Raw genomic sequence first — 13,741 nt, 5'->3', positions numbered from 1 at the left:
CAATGCTCCAATCTTAGCCTTACCAGAAGGAACATAAGATTTTGAAGTATATTGTGATGCTTCAAAATTAGGATTTGGATGCGTGTTAATGCAACGCAAGAAGGTAATTGCGTATGCTTCCAGACAATTGAAGAAGCACGAGGAAAACTATACGACTCATGACTTAGAATTAGGAGCTATAGTTTTTGCCCTTAAGATATGGAGACATTATCTGTATGGAAGTAAGTTTACTGTTTATACAGATCATAAAAGTTTAAAGTATATATTTGGGCAAAAAGAGTTAAATATGAGGCAAAGAAGATGGATGGAAATCCTGAGTGATTACGACTGTGATATTCAATATCACGAAGGAAAGGCAAACGTAGTCGCAGATGCCTTAAGTCGTAAGTATCGTGAGAAGCAAAAGCGAGTCCGTGTTCTTAGAATAAATCTACAAGTAGATTTAATGGAACAATTGGAGGAAATTCAGGAAACGGCAATCAAGGACGATGCCGAAGGAATGAAAGGTTACCTAAAAGAATTGGAACAAGGAAATGATGGAATTTGGAAATTCCACAAAAACAGAATTTGGGTACCTGAACAGGGAAATTTAAGATCAAAGATTTTAGAGGAAGCTCATAAATCTAGGTATACTGTACATCCAGGAAACAATAAGATGTACCAAGATTTAAGAAAGAATTTCTGGTGGATAGAATGAAAAAGGATATAGCCGAATACGTATCTAAGTGTCTAACTTGTTCACAAGTTAAGGCAGAACATCAGAAACCTTCAGGTCTACTACAACAGTTAGAAATGCCTGTATGGAAATGGGAACTCATAACAATGGACTTTGTTACTAAGTTACCCAGAACCAGAAAAGGTAATGATGCGATTTGGGTAATTGTGGACCGATTAACCAAATCTGCTCATTTTCTACCTATGAAGGAAACCTTTAGCATGGAAAGGTTAGCCAAGTTGTACGTAGATGAAATAGTATCCTTACATGGAGTCCCACTCTCCATTGTATCGGATAGAGATAGTCGTTTCACTTCCCATTTCTGGACAAGCTTCCAAGAAGCAATGGGAACCCGACTCAATTTAAGTACTGCATATCATCCACAAACAGACGGACAAAGTGAAAGGACGATCCAAACTCTAGAAGACATGCTCCGAGCATGTGTAATTGACTTTGGTGGTAATTGGGATAACCATTTACCATTAATCGAATTCTCTTATAATAATAGTTATCACTCAAGCATCGAGGCCGCTCCATTCGAAGCACTGTATGGACGCAAGTGCAGAACTCCCGTATGTTGGGCAGAAATAGGAGAAAGTCAATTATCAGGTCCAAAAATCGTACAAGAAACCACAGACAAGATAACCCAAATCAAGGAAAGACTAAAGACGGCTCGAGATCGCCAGAAAAGTTATGCAGACAATCGCCGCAAGCCACTAGAATTCCAGATAGGATACAAAGTACTATTGAAAGTTTCTCCTTGGAAAGGAGTAGTACGATTCGGTAAGAAAGGAAAACTGAGTCCAAGATATGTTGGACCATTTCCAGTGATCCAACGGATAGGACCAGTAGCTTATCGTTTACAACTACCAGAAGAGTTAGCTGGAGTACATGATGTATTTCATGTATCCAATCTCAAGAAATGTTTATCAGACGAATCACTAGTAGTACCTCTTCGAGATATAGAGGTAAACGAAAAGCTGAAATTCATAGAGAAATCCTTACAAATAGAAGACCGGAAGGTCAAGTTTCTCAAACACAAGCGACTAGTACTGGTAAAAGTCAAATGGCACTCAAAGAGGGGACCAGAATATACTTGGGAACTGGAGTCAGAAATGAAGCGGAAATACCCTCATCTATTTCAGTGAATCTCGAGGACGAGATTTTTCTTAAGGTGGGGAGGATGTAACAACTCTCATTAAAATCAATAATTAGAATGATAATTAGTCAATAAGAAAACCCTAATTGAGACATCCAAGTAATTCTGCACTAACCCTAAAATTTCCAGAACAATCGGAATTAGGATCAGGGCCCCTAAAACTCAAGGGGGTAAAACCTAGTTGATAATTATCAACAATTTTCGTTGTCTAAGCTGAGAATTCTCGAGGTAATTGATTCATCAAGCCTATACCAGTGACAAGCCTACCCTAGGCTAGTTTGACATCCCAGGCGATACGCGACAGGTACGGGTGATCCTGTCGCGACACGCGGGAGGTTCAAAATTTAGCTATAAATACAGGGGCTTGGGACTTGAACTGTTTGCATTGTTCGACGTTCAAATTCGAATTGTACGTTGAGTTATAGCATAAACAGTCCCAAAACACACACACACTGATCACGAAGTGCTGCCACAAAACAGGGTAATAACTCGATCGCTATTACGATTCATTTTCCGACCGATCAATATATCCAATGGATGTTTAAGTGCCGCCCACATTAGGGTGATACTTTGTCATTCGTCGTTAAATCGATGGATGTTTAAGCACTTTGTCGTTCATTGTGAGAATTTGATCTCGTGAGTTATCGTAACTGCTGTATTGATCACTAACCCGGTTTTGTGTGCATTGCTATTTAAATTAGGTTAACAAGGCTAAAACCATATTCTGTCCGTATTAAATCTGCAATGTGAGTCATTCTTTTTTTTTATCAACTGTTTTACAATACTCCAAATTATTTTCCAGAATTATAAATTACAGTGATTAAGTTTATGTAATCACCAAATTATAGCAAGTATGTGGGGTATTGTGCACATTACTACTGTTGTAATCACATTAGGTGGGCGAACCTAAAATTAAGTGATATACGTCATTCATTGGGGCAGCCAATGGTGATATGACCACAGTCACAGATCCGGTCGAGTGACAAATACTGTGGGTAGTTGGTAGATATCTGAAACATATGTAAAAACTCTTAATACTGTAAATTATAATAAATGTGTCGTTTTCAGTAAACTGAATGATTCACTCAGTATTTCCCGCTGACAAAACCTTTTTCAAACATGTTTCAGGTGATCTATTGTAATTTAGGAAAAGTGCTGGGAAGCAGTGCAGGCTTAAAATAGTGGCTCATTATAAAATAATGAATTATGTTTTGTAAAAATAAAGATTTCTCAGTAAAACCAAGTTATTGTAAATTACCGGGATTTTATCCCGAGTTGTGAAATATAAAATAATCGGGAAAAGTTTTCTTTAGCTTTAAAACGATCCTGATGATAAAAGTTCCGCTGCTAAATAAATCACATAAATAAATATCACGGGATTTCTGTCCCGCGGCTCCTGAAACGGGTCAAACCGGGTCGGGGGCCGTGACAACTAATTTACCATTATTCCTCTGGACTGAAGCGTTAAAAGCAGCTGTTCATATACTCAATAGAGTTCCTTCTAAGTCTGTCCCTAAAACTCCTTATGAACTTTGGACAGGAAGGAAACCGAGTCTTAAATATATGAAAGTATGGGGCTGCATTGCTGAAGCAAAACTTAACAATCCTTTCCTAAGGAAACTTGACCCTAAAATAGTTACCTGTTTCTTTATCGGGTATCCTGAGAACTCAAAGGGTTATCGTTTCTATTGTCCTTCCCATGTCACCCGTATTGTTGAAACCAAGCGTGTCGCGTTCCTGGAGGATTTCAAGGTCAGTGGGAGCAGTACCAACCCTTACGAAGAATTACAAGAAGTACAAGACGCGGGGGGGAGAGACTCGTCGCTTACCATTACTCCGATTACTCCTCTTGTACCCAATGCAACTACTGCACCTGAAGCTACTGCACCAACTCCAAATTCACCTCTACAATCAGAACCCATTATACCTCATGACGAAGGCACATCAAACGCTCAAAACCAAGACAACGCTGAACCCGATATTCCACTCAGGAGGTCATCTAGGAAAAGAAGGCCTACTAATTGGGATGATTATGTTACCTACCTGACTGAAATGGATCCCGGAAAGCTCAATGATCCTATCTCTTACAATGAAGCCATTAGCAGTGATCAGTCTTCTGAATGGAATAAAGCAATGATTGATGAGCTTGAATCCATGAAGAAAAATGACGTTTGGGATTTGGTAGAATTACCCAACGAAGTCAAACCCGTAGGATGCAAATGGGTGTTCAAAACAAAACTGGACCCGAATGGGAACGTTGAACGCTACAAAGCGAGATTGGTTGCAAAGGGCTACACTCAGAAAGAGGGAATTGATTATCAAGAGACGTTTTCACCTGTCTCTCGTAAAGATTCATTAAGGATCGTCATGGCCCTAGTAGCTCATTTTGATTTGGAGTTACATCAGATGGACGTTAAAACCGCTTTCCTTAACGGAGATTTGGACGAAGATGTTTACATGAAACAACCTGAAGGCTTTAAACCTGAGGGTCAGGAGCATCTAGTCTGTAAGTTGAAGAAATCCATTTACGGGTTAAAACAAGCATCACGTCAGTGGTACCTCAAGTTTGATGAAGTCATGAAGAGGCAAGGTTTTATGAAGAATCAAGTGGATCAATGCACCCACCTCAAGATGAGTGGGAGCAACTTTACTATACTTGTCCTTTACGTAGATGATATTCTATTGGCAAGTAATAGTTTAGACATGTTGCATGAGTCGAAGCGGTTACTCTCGCATAACTTCGACATGAAGGATCTCGGAGATGCTTCTTACGTCATTGGCATCGAAATTCACCGAGATAGAAACAAAGGGATCTTAGGATTGTCCCAAAAGGCTTACATAGATCGTGTCCTTACACGATATAACATGCAACAATGCAAACCCTCCGTCGCTCCAGTAGTTAAAGGAGATGTTTTCGGTTCATTCCAGTGTCCGACAACAGATGTTGAGAAGGAGCAAATGAGCAAGATACCTTACGCGTCAGTAGTCGGGAGCTTGATGTATGCTCAAGTCTGTACTCGCCCAGATATCGCTTATATTGCTGGAATGCTAGGCCGTTATCACACTAATCCTGGCCTAGATCACTGGAAAGCAGCTAAGAAGGTACTTCGATATCTGCAAGGGACGAAAGACTATAAACTGACTTATAAAAGAAGTGATCATTTAGAAGTGGTGGGCTATTCTGATTCTGACTTTGCCAAATGCAAAGATGACAAGAAATCCACTTCGGGCTATATCTTTATGTTAGCAGGCGGCCCTATCTCATGGAAGAGTCATAAACAACAGTTGGCCACAACTTCCACAATGATGGCAGAGTACATTGCTGTTTATAACGCAACCTGTCATGGAATGTTGCTTAGAAATCTGATCACTGGACTCAAAATTGTTAATTCCATTTATAGACCATTGAAGCTTTACTGTGATAATTCAGCTGCCGTTAGTTTCTCGAACAGTAACAGTTCGACTGGAGCTGGTTTATATCTCGATACAAAATATCTATTTGTACGTGAACGAGTTGAGGAATATAATCTTTGTATTGAGTATATTAGTACTAAAGATATGCTTGCGGATCCGATGACTAAAGGTCTCCCTCCTAAGGTTTATGAAGAACATGTTCGGAATATGGGATTTAGTAAAGACCTTATTTAAGCATATTGTACTAGCTTATGTTTTATGATTAATGAAGTTTCCTCAGTTTGATTTTGTATGTCTGTTAGAATATGTTCAACCGGTATAATGGCATATAGACAAATAAAGTTACAAGTCAAACAAAGGGCTTACGCGTATTTTGATCATGACGATTAGGTTTTAAATTAAGGCTATAGTATGATTAATGGGGGTCCTGAGTCGCATAATGATTCAACGGCTATATTTTTCTGCTATAGTACTTGTTTAAGGCTAAAATGAGTGTTAACTCCTGATCAGGCTTATCTAATACTCATAGTAAATGATTACTCGGCTAAGTGGGAGAATGTAAGATTAAATATATTATGTAATAATATTTAATCTATAGCCATTATAATCATTTACATAATATAGATCAAAATATATTATAACCTATTAAATAATTAGTTGGTAATTGTTGATGGACCATATTACCCTTATTAACTAATTAGGTTTCCTCCTGGGTGCTTATATAAGGAGAATTATGTGGAGGTTAAGGGGTTACTCAGTTACACAATTACACACACCTCATTAGCCATAACATCATAATTTCGACCTCCTCTCCTAACTGATACCCTTTTCGGTTTTCTAAGTCCCCATCATCAGTTAGCACCCTAAGGAGGAACCAGATCACCTTGACAAAGATGTCGAACTCCATGTCGTCTTCTCTTACTGGATTCTCCACTGCACTGTCTGTGGTGACAGGTATGTTTTCATGTTTTCCATAATGTTTACACAGAACTGATCCAACATTATATAGACAGTAAAATAATGCCAAGACACCACGGACAAACGATAAGGAAGAATCACCTTCAACATAAGAAACTAGTTATTAAAGTCATTAATACAAAACCAATTAAGAAGTGCAAAAGATTAAAAATAAAAAGTATTACACTAAACACTTGTCTTCACCAAGTGATGTAAGAGACTTAGGCAAACATGGCCTTGATTGTCAAGAACTCTTACGATCAATCTTGGATCCCGAGACGACTCACACACTCTATGATGGATAATGGATGATGGTGGTGGATGATGGTGTTGTGATGGTGGTGGGTGGTGGATGAAGTGTGAGAGAGGTTGTGTGCCAAGGGATGAGTTGCAATGAATCCAAGCACTCCTATTTATAGGTTGAACAGAGGCCTGGGCACGGCCCCGTGTCCGCTGGGCACGGCCCCGTGCCTGTCTGACACTATCTCTCTTCATTAATTGTAATTCGCAATTACAATTAATGCGCCTGCAGTACTTTGGGCACGCCCCCGTGTTCACTGGGCACGGCCCCGTGGCGAGCAATAGAAGCTTCTATAGGTTTGTCTTTTCTGCTGCTTCTTTGGCACGGCCCCGTGCTCGCTGAGCACGGGGCGTGTTCAGCCTTCTGTCTTCCTTGTTTTGCTTGGGAGGATGCTGTCGAGGGGTCGGGCAATCCACTTTTGTTCCTTTTCTTGTATTTATGTTATATTTAGCTGTCTTTTTACTTCTTTTGTTAATTTGAGCTCATTTAATCCTGAAAATACAAAAGGAAGATAAAAACACACCTTTTCCAACATTAGTACTTAAAAAGGGTTAGTTTTATGCCTCATTTGATGTAATTTATATGTTGCATTTTACACACATCAAGGTTCCATGTAGGTCTTGTATACGCCTATAGGCCTACACAGGACCTAAACCACACTATACGGGACATATATACACCTATAGACCTATACGGGTGTTATATCGTATCGTATAGTAGCGTATCGTGTTGCATCGTATCGTATAGTGTATAGTATAAGTCTCGTATAGGTGATGTATATGCCTATAGGCCTATACAAGACATATACTACGCTATACGATATGATATCACACTTATAGGCTTATACGAGGTCAATACGTAACATATACTACGCTATACGATACGATATCACACTTATAGGCTTATACGAGGCCGATTCGTGACCTATTCTACATCTATACGATTCGATATAACCTTTATAAAAAAAACCTTCATATACGCTGCGTATAGGTCTATACGCAGTGTATATAAAGGGTAAAAAAGACCATTTAGCCCTTCATTTGGGGCTATACGAAGTCAAATGCAAGGGTAAAAATGTCTTTTGACCCGTTATATACGCTGCATATGGGTCTATACGCAGTGTATAGAGGGAAAGACCATTTTACCCCTGCATTTGGGGCTATACGCAGCCATATGCAAGGGTAAAATTGTCTTTTTGACACTTTATATACGCTGCGTATAGGTCTATACGCAGCGTATATAAAGGGTAATTTTTAATTTTAACCACAAACTTGTGGTAAAAATATACTTTTTGACCCTTTTATATACGCTGCGTATAGGCCTATACGCAGCGTATATAAAGGGTGAATTTAAAAAAAAAACATTTTTAAGTATCGTATCGTATAGTATAAGTCTCGTATAAACCTCGTATAAGTCTCATATATGTCTTGTATCTGCCTATAGGCCTATACGTGATCGATACTATAGTGTCGTATCGTATTGTATCGTAACGTATCGTATCGTATCGTATACTGTATATTATCGTATCGTATAGTGTATAGTATAAGTTTCGTATAGGTTCCATGTAGGTCTTGTATATGCCTATACGCCTACACGGGACCTAAACCACACCTATAGGCTTATACGAGACACATATACACCTATAGACCTATACGGGTGTTATATCGTATCGTATAGTAGCGTATCGTGTTGCATCGTATCGTATAGTGTATAGTATAAGTCTCGTATAGGTTCCATGTAGGTCTTGTATATGCCTATAGGCCTACACGGGACCTAAACCACACCTATAGGCCTATACGGGACATATATACACCTATAGACCTATACGGGTGTTATATCGTATCGTATAGTAGCGTATCGTGTTGTATCGTATCGTATAGTGTACAGTATAAGTCTCGTATAGGTTCCATGTAGGTCTTGTATATGCCTATAGGCCTACACGGGACCTAAACCACACCTATAGGCCTATACGAGACATATATAGACCTATAAACCTATACGGGTGTTATATCGTATCGTATCGTATCGTATCGTATCGTATCATATCGTATAGTAGCGTATCGTGTTGCATCGTATCGTATATTGTATAGTATAAGTCTCGTATAGGTTCCATGTAGGTCTTGTATATGCCTATTGGCCTACAGGGCACCTAAACCACACCTATAGGCCAATACGAGACATATATACACCTATAGACCTATACGGGTGTTATATCGTATCGTATAGTAGCGTATCGTGTTGCATCGTATCGTATAGTGTATAGTATAAGTCTCATATAGGTGATGTATATGCCTATAGGCCTATACGGGACATATACTACTCTATACGATACGATATCACACTTATAGGCTTATACGAGGCCGATTCGTGACTTATACTACACCTATACGATTCGATATAACCTTTATAAAAAAACCTTCATATACGCTGCGTATAGGTCTATACGCAGCGTATATAAAGGGTCAAAATGACCATTTAGCCCTTCATTTAGGGCTATACTAAGTCAAATGCAAGGGTAAAAATGTCTTTTGACCCTTTATATACGCTGCGTATGGGTCTATACGCAGCGTACAGTGGGAAAGACCATTTTACCCCTGCATTTGGGGCTATACGCAGCCATATGCAAGGGTAAAATTGTCTTTTTGACACTTTATATACGCTGCGTATAGGTCTATATGCAGCGTATATAAAGGGTAATTTTTATTTTTAACCACAAACTTGTGGTAAAAATATACTTTTTGACCCTTTATATACGCTGCGTATAGGCCTATACGCAGCGTATATAAAGGGTGAATTTAAAAAAAAACATTTTTAAGTATCGTATCGTATAGCATAAGTCTCGTATAAACCTCGTATAAGTCTCATATATGTCTTGTATCTGCCTATAGGCCTATACGTGACATATACTATAGTGTCGTATCGTATTGTATCGTATCGTATCGTATCGTATCGTATAGTGTATATTATCGTATCATATCGCATAGTGTATAGTATAAGTCTCGTATAGGTTCCATGTAGGTCTTGTATATGCCTATACGCCTACACGGGACCTAAACCACACCTATAGGCCTATACAGGACATATATACACTTATAGACCTATACGGGTGTTATATCGTATCATATAGTAGCGTATCGTGTTGCATCGTATCGTATAGTGTATAGTATAAGTCTCGTATAGGTTCCATGTAGGTCTTGTATATGCCTATAGGCCTGCACGGGACCTAAACCACACATATACGGGACATATATACACCTATAGACCTATACGGGTGTTACATCGTATCGTATAGTAGCGTATCGTGTTGCATCGTATTGTATAGTGTATAGTATAAGTCTCGTATAGGTTCCATGTAGGTCTTGTATATGCCTATAGGCCTACACGGGACCTAAACCACACCTATAGGCCTATACAGGACATATATACACCTATAAACCTATACAGGTGTTATATCGTATCATATAGTAGCGTATCGTGTTGCATCGTATCGTATAATGTATAGTATAAGTCTCGTATAGGTTCCATGTAGGTCTTGTATATGCCTATAGGCCTACACGGGACCTAAACCACACCTATAGGCCTATACGGGACATATATACACCTATAGACCTATATGTGTGTTATATCGTATCGTATCGTATAGTAGCGTATCATGTTGCATCGTATTGTATAGTGTAGTAGCGTATAGGTTCCATGTAGGTCTTGTATAGGTTCCATGTAGGTCTTGTATACGCCTATAGGCCTAGACGGGACCAAAACCACACCTATAGGCCTATACGGGACATATATACACCTATAGACCTATACGGGTGTTATATCGTATCATATAGTAGCGTATCATGTTGCATCGAATCGTATAGTGTATAGTATAAGTCTCGTATAGGTGATGTATATGCCTATAGGCCTACACGGGACCTCAACCACACCTATAGGCCTATACGGGACATATATACACCTATAGACCTATACGGGTGTTATATCGTATCGTATAGTAGTGTATCGTGTTGCATCGTATCGTATAGTGTAGTAGCGTATCGTGTTGCATCGTATCGTATAATATATTTGTATTATTTACCAATAATATTGTTTTTTATAAATAATTTTCTTTTTTAATTTTTATAATTCATAATGGTTGTATTATTTTTAATTTTTATAATTTATATTTGTATTATTTACCAATATTATTGTTTTTTATAAATAATTTTCTTTTTTAATTTTTATAATTAATAGTAGTTGTATTATTTTTTATTTTTATAATTTATATTTGTATTATTTACCAATAATATTGTTTTTTATAAATAATTTTCTTTTTTAATTTTTATAATTCATAATAGTTGTATTATTTTTAATTTTTATAATTTATATTTGTATTATTTACCAATAATATTGTTTTTTTGTAAATAATTTTCATTTTTTTATAAATAAACAAAGGAATACATAAAAAAATACAAAAAATTGAGCTTTATATACGCTGCGTATAGGTCCCTACGCAACGTATATAAACCCTTGTTTTCTGTGCAATGATTGCTGATAAGACTCTGAAATCCATGGTTTATATACGATGAGTATGGGTCTATACGCAACGTAGGTAAACCCTAAGTGTGCAGATAGGCAAACAGGGTGTGTAGATAGTTAGAGCCTTTTTTAAAAGAGTAAATTATGATTTTGACCCTTGTGGTTATATCACTTTTACTATATTAGCTTAAAATAGGATTTTTTTTAACATATGTGCCCCCATGGTTTCTATAACTAACTATTTTGGCCCCTAACACTAACCCGTTCCATTTAGTTGGTTAAAAACTTGTCATGTGCCCCTCACATGAGGAGCATTTATGGCAAAATGACAAAAATACCCTTCTATTAAAAAAAACTATATATTTTATTATAAATAACAAAAAAGAAATATCTCTCTCATCCTTTCTCCCTTTACCTCCGTCTTTCAACACCCAACACCAGCCATCGTAATCAACACCACCAACGATTGAGACCCACCACACCTTTACAATTTCACATCCCTGTTTCGAAATCAGAAATACCCACTTGACAATTTTGTTCTTATTTGCTGTAAAAATGCCTGATTTTCGTCATTTGTTACCAAGATTTCACAGCAAATGAAAACCCCAAAACACAAAGCTTCTTCATTATCTTTAAGAAAGCCAACTGATTCAGGAACCTGGTTTCATCAAAAGCAAGATAAAAGTCAGTTATATTTTGGAGTCAAATGTCTAGTTAAAAACATGACAGCAATTTTACACACTCCCATCAACTGGTTTCATCAAAAGCAAGATAAAATTCAGTTATACCTAATCGAGTTCCCGCTTCATTCCCGGCGATTCTACACCACCATGTCTCCGACGGCGAAGTTCGAATCTGACGGTGACAAAGGATGAGACTCGAATCTGACGGTGACAAGGATGAAACCCAAGAAGAACGTCCGGTGGATATGGACTCCGATCAAACATCCAACGACGATTGACACAGCGATGATCGATTCCGTTCAAACATCCGGCGACGATTGAAACAGCGATGAGCGATGATGGTGGTCAGGTCAGGTATGTGTGGCGCGATGGTTGTCAGATTTGGTGGGTCAGTCGGATTTGGGGGTGTATGGTGGTGGTTTAACGAATCTGACTCACCCAGATCTGTTAATGTTTGATTCAAATCAGATTTGGTGGGTTCTTGAAGATGATGATATGTTTTTGTCTTTTGGGTTAGAAGATGATAATTATTGTTTTATTTTTTATAAAGTCAGTAAAACCCCATCCAAATAAAATATTTAATTAGCCCAAATATTATAGGCCAAATCATTATATTTGGTAGAATACTAGAATGTATATTATATAGCCCAAATTATATCATTATATAGTACAACTTAAAAGCCCACCCTATAAAAAAAAATCCAAATTCGTTTACTTTGGGACATCGACCAGAAGAACAGAAGTCACAAGCCAGAACTGCAGAAAGGGGGAAAACGCAGGTTCCAGAACTGTACGACTTCAGCTTCTTGTTCGAGAACAAAAGCCAAAACGCTGCTCGTTGTTGTGGTCATGTACTCTTGTTCGACTTCTTCAATCTTCATAAGGTTAAAGGTATGTGTTTTTTATCTTTAGATTTAATTTAGTGCTGCAATTTATGTGATTTAAGTTGAAATTAGGGGTGAAATTGGTTCGAATTTTTGCCCTAAACTTGTTGAATCTTTCTGTAACTATGTCTAATTTTATTTGTTTAATCTTATTGTGATTTGATTTAGATAGAAATTAGAGTTTGAAATTTATGATGATTTGTTAACTTGTTTTGTTATTAGATTATGCTATGGAGAAGAATAAAATGATAACTTTTTTTTTAATGTTTGAGAATGTTTTTTATTTGATATTAATGTTTGACCCGACCCGACCCGACCCGAATCCAATCCAATCACCGACGTTCGACCGAACATACACATCGAAACTACGCGATAGAATCTTTTTTACGTCCGTTACCTTCCGACCCCCCGAACTTCTTTTTCAAGCTTTGCCACTACACCCCATGCGATTTTTTCACATTCCATGCATGGCACGCGATTTCATTTTGCAGATTATATATGTATCAAATCATGCGATTTGTTCCATTCCATGCATGCCATGCTATATGTAAGATGCGATTTCACATTCCATGCATGCGCCTTTTTATAACATGCGAATTGCACTCGCATACGTTGCGTACGATAAGCCCTATTGTACGTTACACCTTTTCTTTTTCTTTTTTTGAACGGCTTAAATCACCTGGGTAAGTCGTTTGCCTAAAACCTACACACCCCCGGTTCGAATCCCCCGCGCATATAGGCTTTTTACAATATCGAAATTGTAGTTGAACAAAGTAGCACCATCACTTGTCATGGAAGCTTGACCACTAGCGGGTTATTGTTTCAACGCCTTGCAAAACGGTTTTTCGATGTGTTGTTTCAAGGTGGAGTTTGCGGTTTCGGCGTAAAAGTTTTGACAATGATGACAGCGCGCTTTTTTTTACCGTTGGCCATCTCGCACAAATCGAAATGTTGCCAAACATCGGGGTTGCGCTTTGTTGGAACAACACGAACCACCGTGTCGGTTGTAGACTCGCCAACATTGACCGAATCATGGGCACTAGAGGTTGCCATAGTTTTTTGAGAGTTATCGAACAAGAAAGTGAGCGTTTTTTAGAGTTTTTGAAGATTAGA

This window comes from Helianthus annuus, chromosome 6 (assembly GCF_002127325.2).
Source record: "Helianthus annuus cultivar XRQ/B chromosome 6, HanXRQr2.0-SUNRISE, whole genome shotgun sequence".
Lineage (NCBI taxonomy): Eukaryota > Viridiplantae > Streptophyta > Magnoliopsida > Asterales > Asteraceae > Helianthus > Helianthus annuus.
The sequence above is the reverse complement of the archived record's forward strand: the minus strand, read 5'-3'. Positions refer to the sequence as shown.